Source organism: Hippichthys cyanospilos, chromosome 11 (assembly GCF_059441005.1).
Source record: "Hippichthys cyanospilos isolate Australia breed blue-spotted pipefish chromosome 11, RoL_Hcya_1.0, whole genome shotgun sequence".
NCBI lineage: Eukaryota > Metazoa > Chordata > Actinopteri > Syngnathiformes > Syngnathidae > Hippichthys > Hippichthys cyanospilos.
The window spans coordinates 21,702,501-21,721,251 of NC_142379.1; the positions used below are offsets into that span (position 1 = coordinate 21,702,501).

General features: G+C 39.1%; 1 long non-coding RNA gene across 1 annotated transcript in view; it reads right to left on the reverse strand.

The window, feature by feature from the left end:
- The window catches only part of LOC148416337 (uncharacterized), a 30,375-nt gene extending 19,715 nt beyond the window's left edge, over positions 1 to 10,660 (reverse strand). Inside the window, exons 1-2 of the long non-coding RNA XR_015867257.1 lie at positions 10,635 to 10,660; positions 7,349 to 7,414 (exon numbers count right to left, since the gene is read on the reverse strand). This is a non-coding gene — a long non-coding RNA (uncharacterized LOC148416337). The remainder of the gene's footprint in view (positions 1 to 7,348; positions 7,415 to 10,634) is intronic.
- Between the last annotated feature and the right edge of the window lie 8,091 nt (positions 10,661 to 18,751).

Here is an 18,751-nt window from a genome sequence, read left to right on the forward strand (position 1 = left end):
TATTCATCACAGAAGTATGTCTGAATTTTAAATCCAGTATAGCTCAAGTAGAACTTGTGACTGGAACAATATCTTATTGTCATGGTAACCAATTAATACCAACATGAAAAAGAATGTTTTGTTAGTTTAAGGGGGATGTTCGACATGTTTTATATATCCTGTTTTTATTTTTTTTGTGTTTGTGAAATTTCTCTGCAGAATTCAGAGAAAAATACAGGATCCCATTTGATCTCATCACCTGCAGACACTGCAATGTAATTTTTAAAGACATAAAAGGCTACTAGGAACAGGGAAAGAGAGGAGAGCTCCTTGGATTCATATCAGACTTCAGTCCAAGAAGATTCCGGAGCGATTGCTTTTTTTTTTAAACTTGAATGAATGTGCTTTTGAATCATGTTTTATTATTTTGTTTTGGAGTGGGTATCTGAATTTTAAAACAAAATGTGTGCACAGCCCATAACAGCTAACATACGCATTAGAAAAAAGTGTTTATAGTGGACCATTGTAAAATGGCAATTAAATACTTCTAGTAAAAATACATTTGTATGTAGTTATCTTTTACAGGGTTCAAAAGATAACATAAAAGGACATTTACAAATATAATGAAACCCAATTTAAAAGGGAGGGGGGGGGGGCATCATCAGTGATATCACAGTTTATATGTTTAACACAAAAACCTATCAAGTCCTAGACTTGTTCTGGATTATATCATACCAAATACTAGTTCTAGTTCATATATCAGCACCTTTTACATTGACACATATTTGCTTATGTTAGTTCTTGCACTTTTTTGCAATTCTTTGTGCCCCTTCAAACTAAAATAGCCTTTTCTTATAGCGAAAAGCTTCTGGATACTGTAGCAAAGTTGGCCATTATATGTTATATACATCATTTGTGCCATTTTGAATTCAACTAAGTCATCATAAGTAAGGTAAGATCATAAGTTGTTCAAGAGTCACTCCAGAGCAGCAAACATTTTTGAAACACTGCAAATGTCCTTAATATATAATGTAAATAATATAAGACCAAGCACAGTAAATTGCACAAACTGTCTGTCGACCATTTATTTTTTTTTAATAGTTCTATTGCACGTATTGGATTTATGAATTTTTTTAAATTATATAAATACATTACATAAACGTTAGATGCATTACAGTATTTTGCTCTATAATACAGTGTCGCTTTGTGTATGTACCTGTCGGGACAAGAAGTTTTCCATAATATTTTTACTAATGTCTTATCATAGTTGTCAATATTACAACAGTCAGATGACATTTTATTTTTTCCAACGCTTTACAACATTTAGTAGTTCTATTTCACTGCATTATATTAATATGATATATAGTAATTATGACATAAACAGACTCATTTCACCCTCTAATATAGCCTTATGTACCTTGCCGGGACGAGGGTGTGTAGTTCTTTTGGTGCATTTTTTTGGAACTACACGCCCCCAAACTACATCCTGCAGTCAGACCCATTAGTTATTCCATGCAGTATTGCATGTACTATTTATCTGTGTTGTGGCTTAAGTTCCAATTACTTTGCCGCACGATTTAAATCTACCATCAGTGACTAGTATTGCTTTACATAAGTAATGTAATTCATGGACATACACCCATTACTTTCAGTTCATCAGAGATAAAGACAAGAAAAATATAATAGTTACAGTAGTTGCACAGTAGTGCGCGTCACCTAAAGAGCTGTCCACTTCACTAAATAATACCAGTAATTTGACAAATCATTTAGCCACAGTAACATGAAGTTAGCAAAAAGAAAACATGGGGAGGATTCTCATGCTCAGGTATGCTACTTCCACCTCAAGGGGTAGGAAACTCATTAATAAATAACTTTGAAATGGCAGTAATAATACGTTACAGTTTTGAGGTAACTTGCCCAACACTAACCACTGACAAAAAGCTGAAGAGAGCATCTATTTCTATTATTTTAATTCATTCATTGTCAGGGACTGACATTTTAGGTAAGGAAAATTTAAAATATAATGACCTTGTGGCAATGCGTGATTGGTGGAATGTGCTCCTGCCCACTTGTGACGCTACTAAGGAGAAACAAATATATCAAAAATGAATGAAAGTAAGCATACTAATTGTATTAATCTATAGTGATTTTTGAAGAAAACACAAAAAATGTCACCTTTATGCAATATAATTTATTACCGCTCAGTCATTGCCACTTGTCACAAATTGTGACCCCACTGCCAAAGCATAGTTTATAACTTCTATGACTATGTTACTATAGTAGGCCAGTCAACGACCCTCTGTCTACACACTTACTTCCTCCTCTCAGTGTCCTGCCGTTTGCACCGTCTTATCATCACCACTGCAAGGAGGGTTAACTAAGTGTGCACAAAATGAAAGTGCTGCTGTTGTCTGTTAAGACTGCACATACAGACTTGCACAATGGTTTAGGCTTCCCATTTGTCCACCTTGCGTTAAGCAGAGTCAACTAAATATTGTTTATCAACACTGTTGGTCAAAAATGTACACAAATATTTGTGCAATGTTGGAATAACTTTTAAAGGAATGATCTAAAAAATACATTTCAAGCTTGGAATTTGAATAGGATGAGTGAAAAAATGATAGGAATGCTTTCATGAATGCTTACATGATCAAACGCAAGCAGTGTTGGGGGTAGCAAGTTACAAAGGTAACACATTACAGTAATGGATTCCAGTTAGACACCCACAAAGCAATATCAGGAATTACTCATAATATTACTATATTATTATTACAGTTACTCAGTTTTGCAACGCGTTACCATTTTGGGACCACAAGACAAAATTAATCACTAGGTGTTCTATAATTGTATTTAAAATACTGATGAATGAAAATTATGACATGCAGCATCTCATATCTATCGATAGAAGTCGCACATCAATGACTATATGGTCCAGCTAAACTCTTTTATAATCACTTTAAATAGTTTTGCATAGTTGTTGGTCTGTTCCATAACTGAGAAGGCAGCGTTTGTAAGACCTCTCACTGTCATGTAGGGCTGCACGATTATCACGATTATTTTGGCCAATATTGCCATTACTATTTTAATCATGATTATTCATCATGTTTGGTCAAATGTCTATTTTAATGCACTTTTTTTTAAACAAACAGTTTAATAAACTGTATAGTACAAGGCTTGATACTTAAAAAAAGCTAAAATACAGTAACTAATAATTATGGCAAAGACTTGCTGAGTGCAAACCACAGAAAAAAATGAAGCCTACTAAGAACCTAGCACATACTACAACAGACCTGTAAAAACACCTCCAACACCCTTAAAGTATTTTTGCAATAAAAACATTCTTCCAAGCTTTTCTTCTTCTTTTTTTTCTTTTTTAAAATCAGACTCCTCGCCTCAGTGTACTTGCTACCGGCGAACACCAATAAGCAATAGTTCGTCTGACATGTTTTCTGCCCGACACTTCCATGCAGTAAGGAAATTCCAGAAGGTATGTGTTGTGGAAAATCTAGCCAGCGCAGACACCGCGCCAAGTGGCGTGGTTGCCGATGTCATTTTGACGCGTGGAGCCGAAGTGAACTTGCCGAGCGCGTCAAGCATAAACTTAGCCTTGGACGTTCTTGCATGATTTGCTCGCTTGCTATTTCTTGCTTAATGATGTCTTAACCTTGCGTTTGCTTCCAGGTGGTGGGATGACATAAAGTGCTTGATTTGACATATACTGGTAGGCGGCTTTTTAAATGTTAATATCGCCGATTATCATCTTAATTAATCATGGCAGCCAATATCGTGATAACGATTAAAATTTGATTGATCGTGAAGTCCTACTGTCATGATTTTATTAAATAAAAATACAAACACTTGTCACAGTATTCTTGTCCGGTCACCTCGTTTTTTGACATCACGACACCTTTGTCTCCCCTGCCAATCAGCCAAATCACCACAGCTGCAGCTTGTCACCTGCTCAGTATTTAACCCGGTCTCACCCCTCTAGCACTCGCCAGATTGTCTTGTCCTGTTATGCCAAGCCTTCCAACACTCTTCTATGCCAATCAACACGTGTACCGACCTGGACTATCTTTGACCTCCCGCCTGCGTGTTGTCCTTGTTTTTCCATTCGTGCTTTGGCCTAGCCTGTCTCTGACCTTCCGCCTACCTTCTGTCCATGTTTGTCCACAGGTGCATGGACCTAGCCTGACTCTGACCTGTTGTCTTGCCTGTTGTCCTCGCCTACCTGCTCGTGCCTCGTCTGGGCTTGGCCCTGAACCACCACCATAGTTGCCATGCAGCCATCATCCTGTCAACCTGCAATTCTCTGGCAAGCAACAAACAAACTTTGTCTGTGCGTGCTCTTGGGTCCTCTCTACTCTCGTGATTAAATCTGTTCAACATACAAAGGCGCAAACCTAAGTGGCAGCATTTACAATAAGAAAGTAAGTCACTGTGCTTTTGAGATACCAACTGAATAAATGTCAGCAATTGCAGTATCCAAAAGGTTCACTGATTGGCCGTTAGCTAACAAAATTCAAATCAGGCTGCTTTTGCGCAAAAGACCATCCACGGCTGATGTTGTAGCTGTGGTGCTGTAGCAATCCCAATCGAACAAACTACATTATGCTCATCAAATGACCAAGTGGTGCTGTGTCTTAAGTGTCTTTGCTAATGGTAATTTTTAATACCTTGGCGTCAGGGGCTCAAACCTTGCATGTATTTTTTTTTCTGTTTACATTTTCTTGAAGCCAGCTGTTGAAAAGCAGACACATTTTTTCACGTTTTTACAGAGGTGGGAATATCAAATTAATTTTGCTGGTCTGGCAGTCGCCCGTGGTCAGTGCCCCGACCCCCTTCTGTCATCTTCTATCCGCCATTTATTCATTGCACAAAGCAATTTGATTGGGCCGTAATTCATTGATACCCCTACCCACACTACCTCTTCCGGTACAAAAAAGTTAGTGTGATGCTTTGTTCTTGAGGCTGTGTATCTTGGCTGTCTTGGGAATGCCTGAGCATCTCCCAGGAGAGCTGGACCAAGTGGCTGCAGAGAGGAGGACTGGGCTCCCATGCTAAAGTTTAAGAACTGATCCTGGAGTTGCGTGAACACAGCAAAGACCTGGCCCCACTCATCATCACTCCTGAAAGTCCACATCCCCGCCGACCTCTCCTGGACCATCAACACCATGGCGATGGTGAGGAAAGCCCAGCAGCGACTCCTACTCCTGAGAGTGCTCAGGAAAAAAACACAGAGGAGCAGCTGCTGGTGACTTTCTACCAAACCATCATGGAGAATGCCCTAGTGTATTGCATCTCGGTGAGGAACACGAGGTGCATTGCAGCCAACAGGAGACTGATGCAGAGGGTGATTAACAATGCCCAGAAAAATCAGTGGATTAGCTCTGCCCTCCCTGGACAACATCGCCAGCTTTCCCTACCTCAGCAGAGTGCACAACATTGACAGAGACACACGGGTACCGCTGGGGGTACTCGAAGGAAATCCAGGGGGTACTCGAGATTTGAAATAAAACAAACAAGCACGCAAGCAAGCAAAAATCCTTAATGAATAACATTAAAATGGTTGAATTAAGTAAATATTTCAGAAAAAGATAAGCTCATAAAATACATGTATATTCGGAAGGTTATTATTATTATTTAATTATTTTTAAAACCCAGATGCTATCTCATACTGGAATGGTTTGACATGCCACCTATCGTTACCTGTCATGTGAATGATTTATTTTTGTGAACAGATCTATGATCCCAAAAGACGTCACTTTTAAGGAGAATAATTTTTTTGTGGATCAATATTTACAATTATTTATTTCTGGGAACAGATATGACACTTTTTGTTGATTCTTTTTGTGGACAAATATTTATTAATACAGTATTTAAATTAATGATTTATTTCTGTGAATAGATCTCTCCTGTAATCCCAAGAGCGACATTTTATGTTTAATATTTTTATGTGGACATATTCATTTACAATTATTCTTTTTGAGAACAGGGTCTGACAATTTGTATTGATTGAATAAGTTATTTTTAATCATATTTAATATTCCATTTAATAATTTCTATGATTCAAAAAAGGACAGTTTGTTTATTAATTTTTGTGGACCAATCCAAATGAAGTTTGAAAGGTTCTGAAGTTTAATAAATCAGACACTGATGGCATGATTTAAAATTTTTCTTTGTTTTTGTTTCATGTTTGTTTTGTTTTTTTACCCAAAAATGTTTTGTACTGATTAAGGGCTAAAAACAAATTTCACAGAGGGTACATCACTGAGAAAAGTTTTAGAACCACTGTTTGAGAGTTCAAAAAAGCCAGTTAAAAAGGCTGAAGGACACCTTTTCCCCCAGAGCTCTTAGCACTCTGAAAAATTACAAAATAATAAAAACAACAACAACAACAAACACAGTGAAAATATCCATATCAAGTAGCGGTCCTTTTGTTGTATGAAGATAAAAAAGGCATTCTATTCAAAATGTGCAAAATGAAGTTGCACAACCCTGGTATAAACATTGTTAATGCAATTTAACTGGAATGCCTGAAACATCAATATTTGTTTTTCCAAGCAACGCTCCAGTGCCCCCCCCCCCCCCCCCGGAAGTCACTCTGTTCTGCTTAATTTCAAATTACTATCACCTGACAAAGAGAATCAGCTACCCAATGACTCAGCATTCTAGGACAAACCTGTGACCACACTTTGTCCTCTGATACAGTATGTCTTCTTCATCATCTTCATTTTCTTCTCCATTGGCAAGAGGGGGGAATGGTGAGAACGATGGGGTGTAGCCTTTCCCAGCCAAAGCCCAGAAGATTGTTGTGGAGCAAAGAGCCCGTGTTGGCCCCTAAGTGATGTGGGAAAAGCCTAGGAGGGCGTCTGTGTGAGCGTGCTAAAGCTCCAAACTAGCACTTCAATATTAGTCAGGCCCAAGCCCAGCTTGTGAAACAGCTTGGCTCACTCATGTTTTCTTTGCATGTTGTTTAACCTTGGCTTCAACTAAACATGCATCGCCACACAAGATGAAGGCTGACTCATTGAGCTTGATTCCCACTAAGCACTTTTGACTTTTGTGAGGCTTGTTATGTGATTAAAAGGAAAATATTCAACTGGGGTACATTTCCAACTTGACCTTATTTTGTTCTCACATATTTTCTTTGCTATCATTTTTTATACTGAAATGGATGCAAGAATATATATATTTTTTGTAGCAGGTAAAATCCAGTGAGAATTACTGACGATTTGAAAAGCTTTCTTACATTCTGGAAACATGATACAATCCATGGAAATACTGTTACTCTTTTGTCAGGAGAAAAAAAAGGAAAAATGAAAAAAAACAACAACAAAAAAACTTTGTGTCTGTTAAATATAATTACCTTGTGCAGACAGGGAATGGTGCCCATTGGGAATTCCAGAAGAATGTACAGATTTTCCAGTACAACCTGAGGGTGATAAACATGTATAAATGTATTTATGAATACATTTGCCAGTCAAATACCATCACTCCATTTTGACAACTTGAACCTTCCGTTCTGGTCTACCAAATCCTGTGTGTTTTAAACTGACCTTTGAATGGCACCAAAAGAAAGAAGAAAAAAAAAAAAAACTCTTTCAGTGTCATGTTCTGAATGAGAATTTCCATCATGTAAAATAAAATGGGCCCTCAGTTTACAAGATTAATCCGTTCCGCGGTTGGGATCATAAAATGAATTTGCCATATAGCGGACCTATGTTAATTAGCTAATCATATATATATATATATATATATATATATATATATATATATATATATATATATATATATATATATATATATATATATATATATAAAATACATGTATACAATTAAATAACATAAATAAATTTCGAAAGGATTTATTTACCTTTGAGCGACATGACAAGCTTGTTATGGCCATACAGTATTCCCAAGTGAGGGTAGGCCAAGCTTATGTCTTGTGTGGTTGGGGTTTGTGGTCTTCTTTGGGTTTTGTTCGTGTTGCTAAGTTCTAGTTTCAAGCTTTGCTTCCCTTTGCATCTGCTTTTGCTGTCAGTGTCTCATTAGTTTGATCAGATTGATTAGATTGAAAGCACTCTTAAACCAGATCAAGTCTTGAGGCAGACATCTTTGCGACCCTGTGCTCTGATTAATAGCAGACCAGCATTGTAGTGATATAAGCAGTGCTGCATGTATAGACGTATGAGCGCACACTGAGCGCCATGTTGGATGTGTCGTGCACATTGACTGCCATGTTGGATGTGTCGTAAGGCAAAAGAAATGGTGTAAAGACGGAACACAAAGGCCACGTCGTAAGGTAAAAAAAAAAAAAAAAAAACGTAAGGTAGGGATGTCGTAAACCGGGGATCCACTGTACTTTGATTGTGTTCCAGTTTTTTTAAATTTTTTTTTTAAATGAATGGAAACATGACACTCGAGGCCAGAGCTCCCCTCAATATTATGCCAACAGTTGTAATGTAGATGCAAATTGTTATTTTACCATCAAGAACACATTTTCGCTGTTTTTATTTGTTTTATCGAAGAGAGGGACTGTTGAGATGTTTCTGATGCTCCTATAAATATATTCGAGTCAAATTCACAGAAAACAAAACTTTTCTCAAAAAAGCTAATTTTCTCTTTTTGTCCAAAATATGTTGTCTCTCAAATGACCTACAGTATTTGCAAAGTGATTACTAAAGAACGGAATAAGGTAGAATCTTGCTTTCTTTTTCCAGGTGAAGAATGGAATCTAGTCTTTCATATGGTACCAATTACCAATGTCTACATAGTCATGCAATACAATTTTCTCTCTGCCTTGAAAGATGCGTCAAATTGCTCAACATCGGCTGGCACTCTAGGGGTTGCCTTTTCAGATAACGGTTGGCACTGAAAGAGTTAAAAACTGGCTAATATTTCTCTTTACACTCTGTAGTCAATTTAGGGAAAGTAAACTGTGCCAAAATGTTACTCATGAACATGATTATCTCTAGATTTATATTCAGTCTCTGATTTTGTACTTTCTCCTGCTATCATATAACAATAATTTCATTCAACATAACAAAGCCTACTGCTACCATCCAGTACCACAGTAACATTTGGGAACGAGACACTGGCAAAGTGAAGTGTCGGGGTGAGTAATCCCTGGCTCGTCTCAGTGTGTTAAACTGATAGAGAGCAGGAGGATCTGTGTTATCTCAAATCCTATAACAAACCAAACACATGCACAGTTGAGACAACGTCCCACCATGGGAGAGCATGCAACATTTACGTATCAAGAAGAAGAGAACTGAAACAAGTGTTATTATTATTGCAAGATTCTCACAAGACATTGCCAGCTTGTTTCTTGGCTCATGAGAATGAAGACATCTTTTAGATCTACTGTCAAAATGTTTTCTTGTATGTGAATTACCGCAAAAAAATACTCTGAAGCGCCTCTGATCATACAAAGAAATCTTACGCGTGACAGCAAATTGTTTACATGCACGCTGCTTGCATAACTGAGAAAACATTTCAAACCTTTCCCATCAGCTCAGTCTCCATGTGTAAAGTTTCCCTTAGTTTACTTAGATATAATGTGAATATTTTTTTTGTTTTACGAAAAAAAGACAGTTTTCTTTAACCCTTTCACTCCTGTTGGAACAATGTGTCCTTGCATTTGAAAAAAATGTTAGTGGGTATAAGAATGGTAGCAATAGGAAGAAATGGCAACCCAGTGGTTCATTACACACCTATCGACAGATTCTAGTGGTCTTTAGCAACGTTTTCATCCACAACTAGCCAGTGCTGGGCCCACTGTCAACAAGGTAGTTTGTGTTGTACATTGTTTTGGGAATTAACTATCCAGTAGTACTGAAATATATTGATAATATGTGCTACATATGTGTGTTACTATGGATTACACTGATTACTATGCATTGTGGGTGTATGGTGATCATTTTCACTTCTCTGGTATTTTTATATTATTATTATCATTATTATCATTATTAACATTATCAAAAGTAGATGAGACAAAAAACTCCAGGGCCGGTAACCTAATTTATGGAAGTGGGTATTTTTTAAAAACATTTTTTTCAAATACAATAGGCTTAGAAACAAGTAATATGCCATACATTTTATTATTATTTATTATTTATTTATTGTTACAAACAAAACAAACAATCAAAAACGATAATGAAAAGGTGAAATGAGGGTTGTTTTCAAATCTTGGTGACCGGATGATTTGAATAAGGTGTGTTTGAAGGGATCAATCAACAGCAGGCTAGATTGTAGCTCTCAAGGACCTTGGCGACTCATGTTTTCTAACCACTGCCCCTTGCCACAAACCACAATCTTGTGTGAGAAAAAAACAAACAAACATGATTTTTTAGAGGTTTACACACACTGATTTAGACTGCGGGGGGGGGGTTGCTGTGCACTTTACGGTAGATCCAGAAAGAAGAGCATTGCTGAGAACTTTTACTTTTGTGGGACGTGAGAGAGAAAATATTTTCACCGACAGCACCTTTATTCTTTGCGGCAATACTCGCCTGCCAAAAAATAAAAGTTTCAATGTCGCAATCAAGTGGCCGAGACCGTGCTAAATATTGTGCTGACAATGCTGCGCTATCGTTAGCTTAGCACAGTAACTACGGTTCAACAGCTGTTAGTGAAGCAAACGCTGCACATACCAGTTGTCCCAAGTTCTCGCTTCCGCCTTTCGACAAGCCAGGTGAGGGCTCTTGCTTGGCTCTGTTTCGTATTGAAAGCTCAGCTGGCCATGTTGGATCACTCCCGGTGACCGCAAAGCTGCTGCCATGATTCCCCCCCCCCGAGTGAGCCGTTGAATGTTCCCGAAGTTGATTGGCTGTGGCGACTCGAAACGCGGAAAAAGTAAATAAAAAATAACTTCACGCGAAATGCAAAATTTCGCTTCTCGTGACCGCGCGCAGCCATTTGCGTCGCTCAATTCGCGTCCATCGCGTCGCCCGACGTGCATTTGCGCCCAGTGACGCGAACTCTATTGACTACAATACAAAACGCTCCGCTTTTTCGCCTCGTTGGCGTTCGGTGCACTCATACCATTAAACTAAATCATCTCCAAAACATTTCGGGTGCAGCCCATGCGGCCCGGTACCAGTTGATCCACGGACCGGTACCGGTCTGCGGACCGGGGGTTGGGGACCCCTGTACTAAATGATAATATAGAAAATACCAGAATTTGATCCCCAAATTAAGGGTGTTTCTTACATAAAGGTGCGTCTTATATTTGGGGAATAATGAAATTTCATTCTCCTGTATGGTTCATCTTGCTGAAAATATTTCAATTTGGTGATGAAGATTGTCAATGAAAAGAGGAGGGTCCGTGTCTTCAAGATGATTGTTGTTAACACGGTAGCATCATTTTTGCTTTTTATGTTGTTATATAGAAATCAATGAATAGCCAGTCCTGTGGAGTGCAAAACAAATTAAAGAATTTAACGTCTAAAAAAAAAAAAAAAAGAATAACCAAAACATGTTTTGGATGTTTTTGGATGTGAATGCATTTTACATCCATCCATTATACTTGTGTGTGACTAGTAATACTGTAAGTACAAACAGCTCCTATTTAAGTCATGATAATTTTAGAATATTTAGTAGACATGACAGATTTTTGGTCAGAGTTGTCTTATTTGTCACTGACTCTAAAATTCTCCTTTATTTTAATATACTAATTACCTGGCTGGCAATCCCACCTGGCTGGAATGTGGGATGGTTCCTGCCCAATGGCTTTGCCTGCTGTCAAGACATCACTGCACTATATAGCACAATATGTTTTCTGTAATTTATGTTGTTTCTGTGTCTGGTACATGCAGCATCCACTTCAACCTGTGGGCCTGGAAGGGGGCTCCTCCCACCTGTGGTCCCTTCTGGAGGTTTCTGATTTTCCCCAAATTGGGGTTTTTGAGTTTTTCCTTCCCCTTCTGGGAGCTTTGACTGGGGATGCTGTTGTGTACCTTATACTGAAAAGATCTTTTCATCTGTGAAGCCCTTTGAGACTTCGATGATTTAGGGCTATATAAATAAAATTTGATTGATTGATTGATTGATTGATTGATTGAAAAAAAAAGGATGAAATTTGGAGTATACCCCCTTCTCAAGGGATCACTACATGCTTGGGTATACGGATACACATTTTAAATGTAATCATCTTATTTATAGTCAGCACATCAAGTTTGGGGGGTAGCATGAAAACCTTTCTCATTCCTCGGAGGGGTTTGGCAAAATATTATTCAGAAGCACTGTTGTATAGTACCAGTCAAAAGATTTGAAACCCCATCATGTTTTTTTTTAATTGTTTAAATAGTGCCTGAATTATTGATCATTACATATATCAATTAAATCACAAACAAATATTGATGAAATTATTTGGTGAAAAAAATCCTGGTCCAAACATTTTTTAAACACATGGTTTAGATTAGATTCTTCAAATTAGTCTTCCCCCCCCCCAGCTATATCTTGTGGATGGTGCTCAGTGACCTGGTGTTTCTTTCAGTGCATTTTAAAAAAATTAATAGCTTGAATTTGAATTTGAAACTTGACCTCTTGATATGGTCGAGAACATTTAAATCTAATGAAGTTACTTGCACACAGAATTTGTACATTTATATCAACAGAACTTTTCCATTAACTTGTTTTTAACAAGCAATAAGCATTAAAAAAAAAAACTTATCCTCCATAGCATGAAAAAATAAGCAATAGTAGCAACAGTCTGATTTTGAGCTTCCTCCCCATTGACCTCTGCCCCTGAGCACTTTTGTTTTTGTGGCCCTGCTCCTGCTGTGCTTGGTCTGATTTACTGTGTAACACTGCTGACTCGTCGTCAGGAGTAATCCTGGGTCAGCGGTAGCTCGTAAATCTCAAGTGTCCAAGTCCAAGGGAAGGTTAAGTTTGCTGAAGTCAGTGCTTGCTCATAGCCCATTTAAAAATTAAGTAAGCAATGTAAATATTTTTTAAACAACTTCAACAGTCATATTTTTCAATGCAGGACGAGCCCCCCCCCCCCCCCCCCCCCCAACCGTTCTTTGACCATTTAACATAAGATGCACAAAACTATAACTTTTCTTGATTAGCAGAGCGTTAGCAAATATTTCTCTCCCGCAGGGAATTGCAGAGCAGCCCCTTCTCTCCAAGTGAAGTGAGTTGTGTCAACCTTTGTCATTCTGGGGGTTAAAGTTTGGTGGGAAAGGACAAAAATACATAGGGCTGGGCCAGAAGGCGTGCACAACATGAATGGGCTTTTTTTTGTTGTTGTTGTTGCATAAAGAGGCTAGGGACTCATTTTTTTGGGCAAGGAGAAAAAGGCAATCAGAGAGGGAGAGGTTGGGAGCGCACGCAGGGACAAGGCTGCTTCAACAAGGGGAGTGGACACACAATTGGACAGGTCAACAGGGAGCGACTCAAAGAAACACACGACTACATATCTGAAAAATAGAGACATAATGTCATATTTTTCCCACTCAGTATAATCAAGGAAAAGTGTCATTCAGCACTTACACAAATATGAGTCATGATTAAACAGATTTCTCTATACAGTAATTGGAACATATCCTTCAGCCCCCCACCCTCCCTTCTTAAAATGGGGAACCACCATCCTGGTCTACCAATCTAGAGGCACTGTCCCCAATGTTCAAGTGATGTCGTAAAAGCATGTCAACCAGGACAGCCCAATAAGAGTCCTTAGGAACTCTGGGTGGATCTCATCCACACCCAGGGCTTTGCCATCAAGAAGGTTCTTGATCACCTGGGTGACTTCAGCCCCAGAGATAGGAGAGCCCACCTCGGAGTGTCCGGACTCTGCTTCCTCAGAGGAAGACGCGTTGGTGGAATTGAGGTCTTTGAACTATTCTGCCCACCAGCTCATGACTTCCCGAGTTCGAGGTAAGCAGTGCCACATCTTCCCTGTACACAGAGTTAACAGTGCACTGTTTTCCACTCCTGAGACACCTGATGGTGAACCTGAATTTCCTTGAAGCCGTTTTTAAGTTGATTTCCATGGCCTCACCCAACTCCTCCACACTCAAGTTTTTGCCTCGGCGCCCGCCAAAGCCAAACTCCGCTTTGCCAGTCGGTACCTGTCAGCTGCCTGCAGAGTCCAACAGACCAAAAAGCCCCAATAAAACTCCTTTTTCATCTTGACGGCATCCCTTCAGGGATTATCAGGACAATCACTGACCACCTTTAAAGCCTCAACAATGGAGCTGCGGATTATGGTCCGCTCAGACTCAATGCCCCTCCGGCACGTGGGCACCAGCAAGCCTGGGACCCTTGTGAGGATACGCGGCTATAGAAAATGGATGGCTTCACAATGCAGAATCATTATAAGGTTGTGTATTTTTTTTGTTTTGTTTTTTGCTTTTAAAAAATGTACACTAGAACAACATGTACAAGTGTATTCACACTATGCATTTTCTTTTAAATGGCTGTAAAAATGCTGAACCGCTGCTGTATATTGCTGTATGCATTAACCCTTGCTGTGACAAGACATTCTTTTCTACATTGAAACAATGAAAACATAAGATAATGTTCCAAGATGTCTTTACTCATGTAAGCACAGAGCATTTGTGCTTTGCCACACCCCAGAAACATACACAAACTAGTGCACGCACACACACACACACACACACACACACACACACACACACGCGCACACACACACACACACACACACACACACACACACACACACACACACCTACATACACATATATATGCACACGCATTGTGGCAATCTATGCAAACAACTAACGGAAGTCAGCATGATCTCACCAAAAGTGCAAGCCTAACATAGCGATGTAATGCAGATGCATTACAATGTACTTAAGCGCAGGAAACCTCACAGCATTGGACAGGGGCAAAAAAAGGCTGTTAGCTGCAGTACATGACACCTACAATACATGTCCAAATACTTCCATAATAACTCTATATTCTCCTTGACATCTGAGATACAATATCTTGTTTTCCAATATTCATAAAAATGAATGGATGTATAATGGACAGGGTGGACGGCTTGCCCATGACTAAACACAGCAGACAATCCAACAGCTTTTTTCCCCTCACAGTTGATTACTACGTTTTCCCTAACACTTTACAATCATTTAGCACAATAGTGTTAAATGATTACTGCATTTGTTTCTGCAGCTATGACACTTGGCCATCAATTCGCGCATGTCTGTCACTGATCAGTAATATACAATAGTATACTTCTCTATTGCACACATTATTGTAAAAAAAAAAATAAAATTGCTTTGTATATTTTGTGATATTATTCATTATTAGTTTTGCTTAGTTGGAACGGATGGTTGGATGAACGATGAATGGACAGGCAGGTAGACAGACATAAATGGGTATATGGTCTTTAATAACTAAGGATAATGTCAACAACTTCCATGACTATTCACTGCACTAAAGTGTAATGCATGTTCATCACTCATCTAAGCAAACATTTATTATCATTAACAGCAGAGAATACTTGTTCTGCTTCAATCTCAGTGTGTGTTTGCATGTGTGTATTTAACCTCAACAGCAGAGAAATGGTCTTTTGACTAACACTGATTGAAAGCAGATGTTGGCTACAAGGCAAGCAAAAGAAGAAATGTTTGGGAAAATTCTCAGGGCGAAGCCTTCCCTTTCTGGGCCCTGGCTTAGGCAGCCAATAGCAGCACAGCAACGGCTCCACTTGAGGGTGAAAGAATCCCTCCTACTGGATGAAGATTCAAACGTAGGCGTTTGGAGCAGATGCCCTGGGAAAGTTTCTTCATCCCAGTTGACTTTCCGCAGAAGAAAAGCAAGAACATTTCTTGTTGAACTGAAGCGTTACCAAAATGTGTTGAAAGTCCCCCGCCCACTTTATTTCATCTATTACAAGTGCTTAGCTCCTTTTGAAAGTGACAGTTATTATATGTGAGCAATTCAAGCTAGACGAGTCAATTGCATCTTGACAGAAAAAAAGAGTTGACTTCTGGGAGACATTTAAAAAGGATGAAAACCTTCCACACCTTTGCAATCTCACACACTCATCTTGTATTCCACATTTTCCACCCCTTCACCTTCTCATTTTCTTCCTTCCCTGCCATTTGTCGTCCGCTGTCACACTCCCGTTCACACATGGCCTCACCTGCAAACAATGCCCCATTTTGGTCTTTCATTGTGTAAGTCTATTGTCTATTCACAGGAAAAGGATGGCGCAAATCAATCATCATTCTTAATGGAAACTCCACATTAGCCTGTGAAGACATTCCATTTCCGCCAGGCCTGAGCTGTAGCCAATGTAGACCTCAGGGCCCAGCAGGCACTCATTTCAGACGGGATAGAAAGGTGATGGCGCCCGGTCTCAGGGTGGCAGCCGGAGTCAATGGTGTATTAACTCGGGATGCGACAGTGGCAATAAAAATGCAAATTAACAGTCAAAGTGGGGGATGGCCCTGATCTGCCCTTCATAAGACGGTATAATACAGTTGCTACTCCCACTAAGACATGTGCTTTAACACATCTCAGCCACAGTATAAGATGAATAAAAGGAACGCAGGAAAGACGGAAGGAACGCAGGAAGATACAAGGCCAACCTTGAGATCATAAAAGTACTTGATATGAATGTTTGTGTTCGACTTCCCTGTAAGGCAATATGTTGATGCGCCAAAACAAAAGTCACTTTTTGATAGGTTTTAGGCTTGTGGTGGCTTTGACTTTATTTTGTGAACACCATTTGTGTCTAGTCCATGTGTTCATTTTTGCCTCGTGAGGTCAGTTAGTTTCCAGTTTTCTTTAATTTATTGTCAGATCAATTGTTGTCACCACCTAGAAGTCACCATAAACTATATTTTGGTTTGTCCTGAGTCCTGTATCCAAGTTCTTTTGTCATAAATTTATTTCAGGCTTTGATTGTTACTTGTGTGCTGTTTTTATAAAACTGTTTTTTTTCATCCACACCTTATTACATTATTATTTTTGATCAATTTGGCAACCTGCTTCCTACCCAAATCCTTACCCTTCACATTTGGGTATCAACTACTGTATTTCTCTGAATGCAAGTACATTTTTAATTCTTCATTTTCAACCTCCACATAGGGGGGATATTTATAACTGTGTAACTCAAAACAGACCATTTTTTTTCCACATATCCACATTTGAATAATATTAATTTGCATGCAAATTAATAAGTAATATGTCATTTACAAGGTATTAAAATTATTCTAGATATCTCTAATTTGATATAGTATGCATCCGTTTTAGAGCATTTGCACAGAATATTGCAAAAATGGGGCTTTTTGACAAATATTCAGCTGTGTCAAAAAATAAAGCATGTTGCTGCAACATAACCGCAACAGTATGCCACTTGATATACCGTACAAAGAAGAAATGTGTCTAAAAGTACCGTAATTTTATAATTTTACTAACACACACCCTGTGTTATAATTGGACAGCCATGATCAATGTAACCACTAAGTCAAACCTTTAATTGCGTTTTCGTATTCCTGGGTTTTCTGCATTTACTTTGGCCTCCTCCCATTCACATTAGTTTAAATGAAGGTGGTAAAACTGGCCATAGGAAGGAATATAGGTAACGGCAACATGGAGCAGTCTGTTTATTCATGCAAAAGCTGGATCTCTGCTTACCATATGTAATGATAATTGTACTGTGGAAATGTGGCTCGATGGGTGCTTAAAATAGCATCTACCCTGCTTCAAGTCAAGTGGGAAAGGTTCCGGCCCACATGGTATGTTGGACAGACATAAACATAAACAGACCAGAAACAATGTCAGAGGTGTAAATATCAACAAGGGCTGAAACTGCAGAGGCGCACATAAAAAAAAAAAAAAAATCAAATAGCTTCAGACAGACCAGTCATGATGGAAGGAGAAAATGGAGGAAATTGTCATTCATCCAACCGCATGAACTTGGCACCTGTCCGTCACAATGCTTCATGATGACATGTAAAAAAAAGTGGATAACGATTGGATGTAAGTGCCATCGTCATCAGCCTTATCAAACTCATCCAAAAAGCAATGCACAAAAAGGAAAAAATTAAAAGAAACATGATCTAAAATTAATAAATTAAGGCTAAGCGGCTATAGAAAATGGATAGATGGATGAAAATTTCTAAAATAGATGTGTTTGTCACGATCGGGCAAGGCAGAAAGATACGCAGGCGTTATCACTGGGATAGAGGGCTGTAAAGCTGAGAGGCTCTTAGGCCAAGAGTCTGGGAAATTGTCTATAGTTTGAAATTAGCATGGCAGAAAATTACAAAATACCTGCATGCAGGAGGAACGGGAGAACCTCTAGCGGGCAGGAAACATGGGGAAACACAGATGCGGGCACAACAGGGGTGGCATGGGAAAACACAGAGTATATGCGATCTGGCAAAGGCTGGAACAAAAACGGCTGAAATACACACTCTAATGACAGACCTGCAACAGCTGGGAAGGGGACATTAAGCAGGGAAAGCGTATTGGTGGAAAAACGAGAGACAGGTAAAGGCAGACAGGTGACCAAATCAGACTAATGCAGGGTGACACGAGAGGAGCTGTAAACAGAAACTACGTAAACAGAATACGACAGAACCCCCATCTCAAGGGACAGATCCCAGACATCCCAAAGAAAAAGCGGAAAAAAACACTCCGCCATCAACATTGTGCTGGGGTCCTCCTATCCTGCGGCTAAGCTTTATAAGATTTCACCTTCCGAGCAAGAGACACTTCGCGAATATATTTCCTCGTCGTTAGCCGCCGGGCATATGTGCCCATCCACATCCCCGTTTGGGGCAGA